Genomic DNA, 13233 nt, shown 5'->3' with positions numbered 1-13233 from the left:
AGTCGGAACGGGAAAGAAGAGTGAAGGAAGAAATCTGGACAACTTTCCTGTTTTGGGAAGGAGGTATCATGGTGGTCAAGCCACGTGTGCTTGGCCTATACAAAAAACTATGGGAAGAGGCAACCTGGCGAGTGTCACTGGCTCAAAACTCGGTAGCGAGGACACGCGGACACAATTTACGAGAGCAGTGGTCAAAACAATAAGTGAAGGACAGGGAGACGACAGGATCATTAGAACAGACACAAAGAGATGGTTGGAGAGAGATGCTGCATGGATGATTAATGAGACGAAAAGCTTCTGATGCCACTCGGCAGTAGGTGAGCAGTACCCCACACCAGGGAAGGTTAATTCCCGTAGATATGAAAAACCTGCTTACGGGAGACATGTTTACGGCAAGTGCACAACGCACCAGCCAGCGTTAGTAGAGGAGACGGAATGTTAATGTTCAGCTTCGCCGCTACTGTACTTCTCATTAGGGCAGGAACTGAAACCCTGATACATTGGCAGATGGTCATCCTGACCTTGTAAGTGGGCAGAGGGTTGGCAGTTGTGGCTTCAGGTTGAACGAGATACAACACTACCTCATCTGATGCTTTAAACTTAACGATACGACAAACTTTCCGTCACCAACGTCAACCCCAGACGTATGATAATGTCGTACATCACCGCAGGTGTAGTGTCACCCACAAATAAAACAGTTCATGAAAATGATACAAATATTTGTTTGAAAAACGCGTCATACTTTGTCATGATGTGGGCGGCAGCAGGAGGTAGTGGAAGGCGGGAACAACACAACAACACGTACATGAATTTTGAAAGCTGACCACAACACCCTGGGCCAGGTCGACCGTCCTCACCCCACACATCCACGGTGACCACCACAACATCCTGGGCCAGGTCGACCCTCCTCACCCCACTACATCATTCACTGTTATTCCTTATATTATACATTTATTCAATTTATGATAATTTCCCATCAACCAGTTTGCATTCCTTTTCTGTTCTCCTCTTGGTCCGTCCCTCCGTGTCTCTTCTTCCCCTTAATGTTTCTCTCTGTGCTAGGTCGTCTGGCTATCTACTTCCATTAATCTGTTTATCTCTCTGTCTGTCACTGAGTCTCTCTCCTTCATTATTTATCGGTCTATATATGAATCTCTCTCTCTCTCTCTCTCTCTCTCTCTCTCTCTCTCTCTCTCTCTCTCTCTCTCTCTCTCTCTCTCTCTCACACACACACACACACACACAGGTACATTGTACTGGCTGGTCCTTATCCGCTGAAGAGTCAGACTTCGTTAACAAGCACAGTGCACCACTGGCCGTTTCGCTGCACCCAGTAAGGCAGGGTCACCGTGCCTCCTCCCCACACCCACAATTACCCACCATTGCCTCCAGGCACGCAGGGCCAACACCGATTTATTCCCAGAATAAACTCCGCTCTTCGACGATCCCCAGAGGCGTCACCAGCACCCACTGCACGAGGCTACGTGGACGGACCCTCACGTTGGTCCAGCCACGAGCGAAGAGGGAGCGATTGCGTTAGTCTGGTCCTTCAGAAGTGTGGCTGGAGGAGGAGCAAGCATGTTAGCAGGCACACTGGCCTGGCCCGGTACGTAACATCCATCTTAGCATATTCACTATTGAGGTGGACCACTGGCCCGGGCCAGTAAGGCCCGCTCATCTCATTAAACTCACTGGCGGGCTGGACCGCCGGGCCGAACGGAGGGAAGCGGCCAACACCATACCGCCATTTAGTCATTTGTGGCATCAATTTCTGACTAATCAGCGGGGAAGGAGGAGATTAGGCAGGTGAGGGAGACCCGCCAACCCAGGCGGCGGCGCAGGCAGGTTTGTATCACCCTAGTGTTGGGGGAACGTTGGTGGTGAGGGGACTCGGTGATGCAGGAGTGCGGGTGTTGGAGAGAGGATGGCAGAGGAGCGTTGGTGTTGAAGAATGGCACAGAAAAGTTCTGTGTTGGGTCAAGGATGACGTTGAAGCTGTGGTGTTGGAGGAAGGATGGTGGGGATGCTCGCGTTGTCGGGATGGTGAGAGGCAAGGTGTGGTTGGAGGTGAGGAGGCGGATGGGAGACTGTAAGGGCAGTATAGAGGGGAATGAGGAAGACAGACCACATTATGAGGTGAAGAAAGACAGTAGAAAGACAGACACAGACGTCATATCAAATTCCTCATAAACAAGTAGAGTACAAGACAGGAAGGTGACAGTAGTGAGGAAGTCTTGTCTGTCTGTTGACAGTGATCAGGATAGACGGGTCAGGTACAACATGCGCATAACGATTGACTTCTGCACTTGTACATATCCAACCTAACCCAACCACAAGGTTGCGTTACTTCGGTTAGCAGGGAAATGTGAGTTCCTTTGGCTGGAGAAGCGTTTTTGACGAGATTGTGCTCAAGTGATACAGCCTCACCAAAGGCGACTTCTCCCTTGCAGTGTAATCTCGAGCAGGTGGAGTCCGGTAACACCTGGTAAGATATTATTATTAGGAACATCATTATCATTCATATAATAATGATTATCATTATCATCTTTATTATCAAATTTATTGATATGAAGATCTTTACTAATGCATGTACAGGTATTTTCTCTGTACATATTTACCGTAGGTTAACAATACTTAAATCAATAAGTCGTTCACTCTTATCATTCTCTATTATCGTTCTTCATAATCTGTGTTTATAATACGCTTATCGTCCGTGCACAAGCCTTCCTCCAGTGCACATAACAGTGCTGGAAGATAATCAGTCATTATAGTGAGAGTGAGGGAGGTAATGTCTGAGTAAGTACATGATGAAGTAATTAACACTGAGCCGCCACCATCATAAGCACGCAGACGAACCCACCAGGACTGCACCTTCCCACCTGCCACCAGCCAAGACGTCACACCAGGATCCAGGTTGGATGTAAGGAACAGCGAGTTAATTCCTGAAACCCCCGACCACTCACCTATCACCTACCTATGCTGGTAACATTGCAATAGTTTCTCTAATAAACATCATTAACATCCCTATGTCCCATGCTGAGGTGTTATTAGTTCTATAAATCTCTTTATCTTATCTATATAAATTTCATCATATATCAGTCAGTCTCATAATCCGCTTCCATATCTCTATATATACATGGTCTTCAATCTATATATATCTATATCTCTTGTCTGTAAATATTTTCTTCTTTAGATCTTACTCAATGTGTTTCTCTCCGAACTTCTATCTGCATCTGTTCGTTTCTGTTTCTATTTATCTGTATCTTTATTCCTCTATCTATGGCATTTTACTTCTCTATCTGTCTCTTCAGCTATCACTGTCTATCCCTGTTATTCTGTCTCAACTCTGTCTCTCGGCATCTGTCTGGTCCCCACCAGGGAGTCACCACCATCAGACGGAGACATTCTCTCCACGCCAGATGGATGACCCCATCAGTCCCGGAGTATGAAGTGGGTCTTTGCAGGTCTGACATTTATGGCTGTGGAGGTATTTCACAAGATAACGTATGGTAGGCAAGGTCTGTCAATAACAAACGTCGGCTGATTATATAAGACCCGTGTTCTCAGGGTAACGACAGTCAGGTGGATCGACCTGGGGATCTGTAGTCCTGGGAACGTTTCTCAAAAACAATGGACGAGCAAGCATGAACAACGTACGCGTAGGCAGTGCCTGGCTATATCAGGCATATGTGTGATCTACTCACTACCCATGCTGATGTCTGAACCATTTGTGAGGACAGGTTACAAGAGCTTTGTGTCATTTTGTTGCTCGTTATAGCACCTCGACAAAACAAGATGTATGACGTATAACGCTGTACTGAAAGTCGTGGTACATCAGATATTCCCTCAGACAGATCCACCACTACCACCCAGACTGTTAGTCACAATCGTTCCCCTCCACAACTGTGAAAATCTGAACGTATAAAGATTATTTTTGTGACAATATACACAGTTTTGTGACAATATACACAGTTTTGTGACAATATACACATTTTGTGACAATATACACATTTTGTGACAATATACACAGTTTTGTGACAATATACACATTTTTGTGACAATATACACATTTTGTGACAATATACACATTTTGTGACATACATATTTTGTGACAATATACACATTTTGTGACACATATTTTGTGACAATATACACATTTTGTGACACATATTTTGTGACAATATACATATTTCAGTATACCATTAATTTTTTGTAGAGAGAGAGGATGATGGTTAGTATTGCGCACGACTGGTAACAAAAGTGAGTCAACGTTTGAGAAGTTGACATTGAACCTGAGCCAATAAATCGAGTCTTATGGCTGGCCAAATGTATTTCTGACTTGCAAAATTCCTCTCCAGCTCATCAGTTGGTATAACTAAGAACCTTGTGGATGTCCTGAGAAGTGGCTAGTTGAGAGTGTAAAGATATAAACATCTGCAGCTTGAACAACTAAATCAACATTACAACATAAGCAGATAGATAAACCACTGAAGCTAACACGAGAGGTTAGCAACGAACTTCTGTGTCGGTGCACCAGCCACACTGTGGCACTGGTTGCGCACACACACACACACACACACACACACACACACACCTGCCTTGACATTGATATATATCGTACGTTAATCAAGTCTAAACTGTTGCCAGCCACGCCAAGCCTGCGGACCACCGACTTAACCCTCCTCTTACACTGTTACCTGGGTCATTACACCCCACAGCAATCCTGCTACACCGGAGCTAACACTACACCCTACAAGGCGGGGAATGTACACTCGCCATAAATGGGAGAAGACAACTCTCGTGCTAGACAGCAAACTCCCCACACACACCTATGGCAGGGAGACCAGTCTCGTTATAAACTCCCCACATCGCGGACGACCACTAGCCTCAGGAATTCGCTGTCGGCGGGCAGTGCAGGAGTGACCGTAGGTACGTACTGGTGTGGTGCGGCCTGGCTGACGGCTGACGGCGGAATGGCCTCTGGATGACAGCTGTCAGGCCCCATCACTCCCTACCCTACCCCCCCAGGCCACTTCCCCTCACCTGCCCATCCTCACTCCCACTGCCTCACCACTGACCTCTACCACTCACATACAACGCTCCAAGTGATTCATACCATCACACTGGCCATGAATAACAGAATATCTGTGTTAACATCGGCTCAGCCTGGCTTAGGGGCAGGTGTTGGCACAGTCTCCTACCACAGCTGGAAACACTAACAATCTGGCCAAAAAATGCATTAGAAAACGTTACAAATCTGGACGTAGATAGTCATGGGGAGAATTCCTCCTGTTCCTAGATAGATTTTCATCGGAATTTTTGGAGAGAAAGTAAGTGATTTAACCAATAACGTAAATCAGTTTGCGCCAAATTAAATTTGTGTCTCTGGAGGGTGTTGGATATAAAGGAAACGGATAAGAATGGAGCATATTGGAAAAAACAGATTTAATGCATAGAAAATGAAGGAATTCTATATGCTCTCGCTCTACTGTAAGACGGAGAACGAGAGATTTGGCTCTGTAGAAATAATAATGGAGTTCTTAATGCAGTAGTACTACAGTTCTGACTTGTTCATCATCTGACCGATAACTGTCTTAGTAGGGACAGTCTCAGCTGAGGATGGCTGAGGGATGGCATCTGGAAGTGCCAAGACAGGCCACAGTGAGGCGGAGGCTAGAATCCACGGCATAACCGCTGAGTGAGGGCTTGACACACCAGCCCTCTCTCTCCTCCCACACTGGTTGGCCTCACTGACTCGCAAACGTAGGTCAAAAGCGCTGAGCAACGACCCCTGACGATTGGTCGTTTGTGTAAATGACAGCCAACCTTGACGACCCTCGTCATTGATAATACCAGCCGACGCTGTGGCCTTATCGTACCGACCTTGTTACCAGCCCACACTGTGGCTTTATCGGCTCCACCCCGCCAACACGTTATCAGGAACGGCTGGAGGTGTAGACTGCCTCACAAAGCTCATCGTGTGGTGGCTGATGGGAGTGTTGCCTTCTGGCCGTGTTGGTCCTCAGGTGGAGGAAACGCGCAGCACAATTTGCTAGACATGAGGGTGTTGCCTTCCTGCGTGTGGTACATGCGCCGGCACCATCTTGCTTAAAGTTTTTTCCTATGCACACGTTGAGTCAGAGTGCATGGTGGTTGGGGGTGCATATTCTCAGGTCCTCTGTCAATTGCTGTCCTGTGTCATGTTGGTCTACATACATACACCATCACAACACCAGAGCCAGTCGTGTTTGCATCCCTGACCTTCTCTGACCTGGGCGGCTTAATCTTTTGCTTTCCCAACCACACTAGCTCAACGACCCAGTGCTCAACTATGTTACAGTAGCGTCTCCTCGACTCCTTACCTTCCAATAAGAAGTTTTCGCTGGACCAGATGTACAGACTGAAGGTACCTATCATTGATCAGAGTCTGAACTTCTCTCAGAAATGTCTAAATGCTCAACTGAGTAGCCCATATCGCGCTGATATTTTCAAGTAACTAGACAGAATATGTGATGTGGGTGGTAAACGTTCCTCTTTCTGACCCGCCTAGATGAAGGTAAACCTTTAAGGTCGTGTGTATGTGTCTGAACTCGTCACTCCGGGTGCCCACTCATGCACGTCTCCGGCTGCCCATGTAGGTCAACCAGACGTGTCACAGAGCGCCCTGACGGGGCTCATCATACCACATGTGTACCTCACCAAGAACCACGTGTTCCCTGACGACAGGTCACCCATGTAACCCCTTTCTTCTCAGGTACACAGAGGGACCTGCCCGACGCACAACATTACCATCCATAACCCAGACCTGTGCAGCACTACGCACGTCTCTCTGGTCCTCCTTGATGACAAGTGGTGTCCATTATATTGGTGCAGGAGTTGTCTTCTCTGTGACACCGGCGGACGTGTCAGCTGGGACGATGACTTTGCTTTTATCTGTCAACAATAATATAGTCCCGCGGTGGCCTGCGCTCGCCTCAGATCGAGGCATTGATGAAAGGGGTACACTCCACCGCTGCCCGTTATTTCTCATGAAAATATATATATTTACTTAAGTATATTTCAAAAGTATTTACAGTACTAGCTTGAGCACTGAGGAATTATTACCTTTATAATCTATAATCCATGCTTTATGGCCAACAGTTACTACCATACATAAGCTGTACACCAGAAGGCTGGGGCCGAGGCTGTCTTTGGCAATAGCTAATAAAAAAACAAACGTCCATAAATTATGCTGAAGTTTGGAGAGAAAGAAGTCTCTGAGAAACTCTTGTACGGGTGTCAGCTGGATGCATCCAGGACGTCATGCACAAGTCTGCGGTCAATACAGATGCTCAACAGGTTGCAAGGTGAGCACCGACTTAAGAGTCACGGTCACTAAACGCACAGTGCAGCACCTCCTCTTCCTCCTCCTGAAGATGTAGCAGCAATATGGTGAGGCTGACGGTAAAGCCGGAGCTGTGCGTGTGAGCGCCCCTGCGAAGGACGATTTTCACATTATCTTTACAACACCAGAGTTGTAGTTCGGCGCAGCAGTCGCATCGAACCTATCCGAGTTCGTACATGCCCTCGTCATCACAACATCCTGACGGCGTCCCTGCAGGGAACAACCTAAGAACATGATCTTCAGGCCACGAGTGCAAACGCACCTCTTTAAATACGCCATGCCAATATGTTAATCGGGGATCTCTGTGTGTCTGTCATCGAGTGGACGAGACCCGAGTCTTTGTTAGTCACTGGCGAAAGAACTTAAGCAATCCGACGAAAACAAACATTTTTAGGAGAAATGTTCTGGAAGAAAGTTAAAAAAGAATCTATATTTTCGTAAAGAAAATAAAAATCTATTTTTATTTTTACCGCAAGAGAAGATGTGGTTTGTCTATACATGAAGCTGCAGATGAGAGAACCATAACCAAAGTGGATATCATCGATGGAGGATATAAGATGGAGGTTCATGTGTGAGAGGAAGTACAGACGGGCGAGGCGACGTGTAGGTCGGGTAGACCAGGTTGTTGTGGTGTTAGGAGCGAGGACTCCCGGGGGGGAGGGGGGATGCAGGCAGGGAGGGCAGGAGACAAAGGATCAGGATATATGATGCAGGAACCTCTCGGAGTCATTCGGGTAAGAGCGACACTTGACAATGGCTTACGTCAGTCAAAGACTGCGCGCCTCAGATGAAAGACTGACTCAGCGAACACGGCTACGCAAATCAAAATAAGTAATTGACGCTTTACGTTAACCAGGAATCATCAGGTTACACTACGTCCAATGTGCCAAAAGTCATTAAGGTAACAAACTTTTTGGCATTATAATTACTTAAGTCAATAATGGTCTAAATCCAATTCAATACCAAGCAAAGTTCACTCCATCGATCACCCCTGCCCGACCAGTCATATACAAGGCTTAAATACCAGACAAGATGATGATAACATATCCAGTTACCACTACCAGGCTGATCAGCTCCGCCGAGTGTTAACAGCAGACGAACATGGCTTGACTTCTGTACTACATTCAAGGCTGATCATTCACGCTTGATGAGGCACAATAATGTCTCAAACTTCTATTGTCTTAGGAAGGAGTGTGACCCTTGCGTTCACCTTTCTTCTGCCAGTAGCATTTCCTACACTGAGGTGGACGTACTTACATAGACAACGTTTTATGTAAATAATTCCAAAAGATTATTTATCTACATGTATGTATCATATCTACAGCAGAGAAGACTTTACAACATGTAGAATATATGCGACCCATGTAGTGCACCAGAGACACAGTTACGTGTACATAACAAGTGTTACAGTCACATCAAGATGGCTGGACGTAACAGCGTGACCTGGTGCTCGGGTTTGATGTATTCATAAGTTCACAACTGACATACAAGATCACATCTTCATCAGTTCTGTCTCACTCTCGCTCAGAAACGAAAATCTCCATCGTACAATATCATAATTACAACCATAAAGCCAACTACAAATATACGACAAGAAAATTCCACGAGCAGCTTACATGAATATTATTGATTATATAAGAAGCTCACTAACCCGCCAGTCTCAGCCATGATGATACGTTACCGACCATGTAACAACCTCAGCCACGGTACTACACCACTCACAACAAGGAAGACACGTACCACAACAACATTTATAACCGTACCACCGCCTGTAGTACAACACCGTGTTATAAGCCTCAGGTAAGACCCTGTGTCACGCAAGCGTGTGCCATAAGCCTCAGGTAAGACACTGTGGTAGGCCAGCATATCATAAGCCTCAGAATCAGTTACCAACACCGACCGCAGCGAGAATCATTTCAGAATGGAAGTGGATTACAATGATTCCACTCCAGTCCTGGGACAATTATCTTGCGAGGTAACAAGCGTAATGAAAGCCAGGCAGCACGTGAGGCCTGTAGCACCACCACGCCAACACTGCCCGTGACACCACCACGCCAACACTGCCCGTGACACCACCACGCCAACACTTCCTATAACACCACCACGCCACACTGGTTGTGGCATATCATAACCTGTACCACATTACTATCATGTCTTCACCCTTCGTTACATTCGCTTAATAAGACTCCGCATGGCAGGTCTGGTTTTGGTGCATTATGCATGAAGGTCAGGGAGTAAATGAGAGCGAATGAGGCCATTAATGGTCAGTTCCTGGCGCTACCTCGCTAACTCAAGAAATGACGATGTATGAAAAATAAGATATTTATCTATATGTAAACGGAACTTGAACTCTTCTATAGTTCCCTCAAGAACCTGGAGATTAATAATATTATCATCATAACAAAAACGATCTAAAAGACCAGCTATGTGCAGGAGGAACGAAGCAACGCAGTTACAAGAAGAGCTGTATCTTGACTCCAATTCTCCTTTCACCAGCCAAGGAACTAAAAAGCAATAAAGACATTGTAACACGGAAGACATAAGTCAGACATCTATGTCATCCTCAACAGAGAGGACCACAAACACAAATTTAACGGCAGTACAAAATTAAGATAATCAGACGCGACCCCACCAAACAACTCATGACCAAGCTGAACAGACTCATCAGCACCACTAGCTCACATCCGTCACAGGACAGAGACCCATATAACAAAAGGTATCCTCCAGGTACCGAGGAGAGACACTTCCTCGAATGACGGACTTCCAGACCCACGTAAGCGTTCTGGGACCTGCTCCAGCACAGCGTGCGTCGACTGGATGTGGATAAGCCTGCACGTACGCGGACGAAAACACGGACGGACGCAGAGTGTGAAGGCTACTCTCAACACTAGTCCTTCATTGCCCCTTACACCGTCAACTTCCGTTTTGTGGCACCTAACTGAACTGGCAGTGGCTGCGTCAGATTACATAATGCAACGCTCAATCATCGTGATTTATGAGCACTGCTTACGAGATAAATTTACTGACTGAATGAGAACACCAGCACACTCAGCACTACTGTTCTTTGTGGCTGACCAAAACGATGCTCACGTTGTTGTAACGTCCTTCATCACTTGACAACAAGTGTACCGACTGTCATAACTTCACAGGAAGAAGAGGAAAGTGGGATCCTCTTCACTACAAAGGAGCGTTAGAGTTTCTCAGAACTGACAAGGTTATAACTTATCAAAGATGAAAAATATAGAGTATGTCTTTCCTACAGCGATTCTTTTTCCTTGTATCCTAACATCCAGGACACATTCAACTATAGATCCTCTCTTCTGTATCAAAAGTAATTCGGTTATGTTGCTACATTGTTGATGTTGGTCAAATGTTTCTCGTTCAGTTATCTGTGTCGAGTCAGCTTACGTACAGTACAATACCAGTCCACCTAAAATGCGACAGTTGCCAAACTTTATGAAGACTTACGTTAATTACCCAAACTTCTGATATAACCTGATTTTACATATCCATTCCAAGTACCAATAATCTTATAACAATAAAGAGATACTTTTCACATGACTGAAAACTGGTAAAACAAAGAGAATACATGATACATAACCTGTGGCTCAGAGAACGTGTCTGGTGTGAGATGCAAATATCAGTGTTGGCAGTGAACCTACTACCAACCTACTACCTACAGCATGGCCTCACAACCAGCCCCCAACCACACACCGCCCTCACAACCAACCTACTACCTACAGCATGGCCTCACAACCAGCCCCCACCCACAGCCCGGCAGCCATCCGTCACCAAACGTCACGGAGGAAAAGTACCAGGTAGGAACTTTTATCCAAGCCAGCCTTTCATAGCTGGTTGAGAGCGCCCGGCGCGCCTGATGGCAAACTCATGTTAAGCCACATTTCCACTTTGGTTTGGGGGAAAAACGCGTCTGAGCCAGGAATAACTGGTTTTTATTTAGTGGCGAATTTGAGAACTGGACTGTCGTTGTGACTCTAATCTTGAGATGTACACAACTATCAGGCGAGCCCTGTGCTGTAGAGCTTGGCTGTCGAGGTTCCCGAACTGTCTGGCTGAGCCCAGCTGGGTGTGGATGCTTCCCCCAGCTATCACAAATATCCCCCCCCCCCCTCCAACCTTACTATCTTCTGTAGAGAGAGAAAAAAGTAAATCTTTTCGTAAGAAAATAAAGAAAATATCTTCAGGTTGAAATAATATTTTCTTATTTCTACGCAGAATTTACTTTTGTTAAGCTCAGTGACCCCCCCCCCCCCCCACCACACACACACACACACCATCCCTCCTCCATCTCATTGTTTACCCTCGAGATATCAAGAAGACGAGGATATAAAGGACATGAGGACGCAAAAGAAGAAGGGGAGAAGTTAAGGCGTTATAGAGGGAGGTAGAATAGAAAGAATGATACGATATGGCGGTATAGAAGAAGGGGAAGTAGAAGGAAGAAGAGGAGAAGGTGGTAAAGGAGGAAGAGCAGAAGGAATGAGAGATTAGTACGGTAAAGAGGGAGGAGGAGTAGATGGAAGTGAGAGTTCAGCAGGTATACAAGAAGGAAGAGACTAAGGAGGTAAGAAAGATGGAGTGCGGGTCTCCATCTCTATATAGTACCACCAAAGCTCAGCCACTGACTCTCTATCCTCATAAAATCTGGGTCGGTCCCGGGGAAGTACGTAGTGTGATCTGGATTAATGGTGGCAGGCTGACGAATACTGACATCTTGCCAGAGAATCTGAGTCTTTAATTTCCCCGAGTGCTGACATCCTGAACCAATGTGTCTTCCTTGAAGGTGATACGGGTCATGTATCGCTCATATGTGTCATATGTGATTGTTCACTTCAACTACGCTCTCTCTCTCTCTCTCTCTCTCTCTCTCTCTCTCTCTCTCTCTCTCTCTCTCTCTCTCTCTCTCTCTCTCTCGCCAAACGCTGGTTCAGGATAAACACAAACAAGCTACAAATCCATTTATCCCAGGCATCCCTCAGCTGCTGGGAACTCTTGTCCGAAATCTACGTGTGATAAAGTGAAGTGTTCGTTGTAAGGTATCGCCGTAGAGCTCTGCTTGTGAAGAATCGCTGATTGTTCTGAGAGGAGGAGAGAGAGAGAGAGAGAGAGAGAGAGTAGCTTTTTTATGACACAGGAGAGGAGGTAATCTACGCATGTTGGTTGTGGTGTGATAAGCGACTATTCTAACTTGCTTACGTCATGATATTAGGATACTATTGTTTAGCTGTAACTTGATACTCGGACTCTTTAAGTTAGCTGTAACGTAATGTGGTCACTGTAGCTTGTCTGTAACATGGTAATGGGTGACTGTAGCTTGTCTGTAACATGGTAATGGGAGACTGTAGCTCACACCATCTCCCTGACCATTACATCAATGGTAACAGGTCCACCGTCTCCCTGGTCATGGCTACTCCGTCTTTCTCTTGTTTGTTACTCTCTCGTTTGACCCCAGGGCCAGGCGGAGCTGTAGTGGGTCTGGAGGGTGGCGGGTGTGTGAAGACAAGGGTGAGGCGAGATCTTCACCAGCATCCCATCCACGACTGCTTGCCAGACCTTCTAAACTCTCTAGAAATATCACATTTTTTTCTGGTCATTTACTCTCATTTACATGTAACAACCTCCCGGGTTTCCTCCACTCCGCGCCGCCGCTCACACATCTCCAGAACGCCACACAAACGTCCTGGAAACATCAAGTACTGTGAAGTAGCACAGCCTGGACCAGCGCTGGGTAGACGTACAAACATCAGTGTTACAATGTCGTCCAGTCAATTATGCTTGCAACCGCATGTTATGAACTTCTCGGCTACAACTTGAAGGCACTTACAAGT

The 13233-nt window shown here is 46.2% G+C and overlaps 1 protein-coding gene across 3 annotated transcripts in view; it reads right to left on the bottom strand.

The window, feature by feature from the left end:
• The window catches only part of LOC139746214 (octopamine receptor beta-2R-like), a 413324-nt gene that overhangs the window by 375979 nt on the left and 24112 nt on the right, over positions 1 to 13233 (bottom strand). The gene's annotated exons all lie outside the window — the stretch shown is intronic.

This window comes from Panulirus ornatus, chromosome 64 (genome assembly GCF_036320965.1).
Source record: "Panulirus ornatus isolate Po-2019 chromosome 64, ASM3632096v1, whole genome shotgun sequence".
Taxonomy (NCBI): domain Eukaryota; kingdom Metazoa; phylum Arthropoda; class Malacostraca; order Decapoda; family Palinuridae; genus Panulirus; species Panulirus ornatus.
Note: the sequence above shows the minus strand (reverse complement) of the source record. Positions and strands in the feature narration are given on the sequence as shown.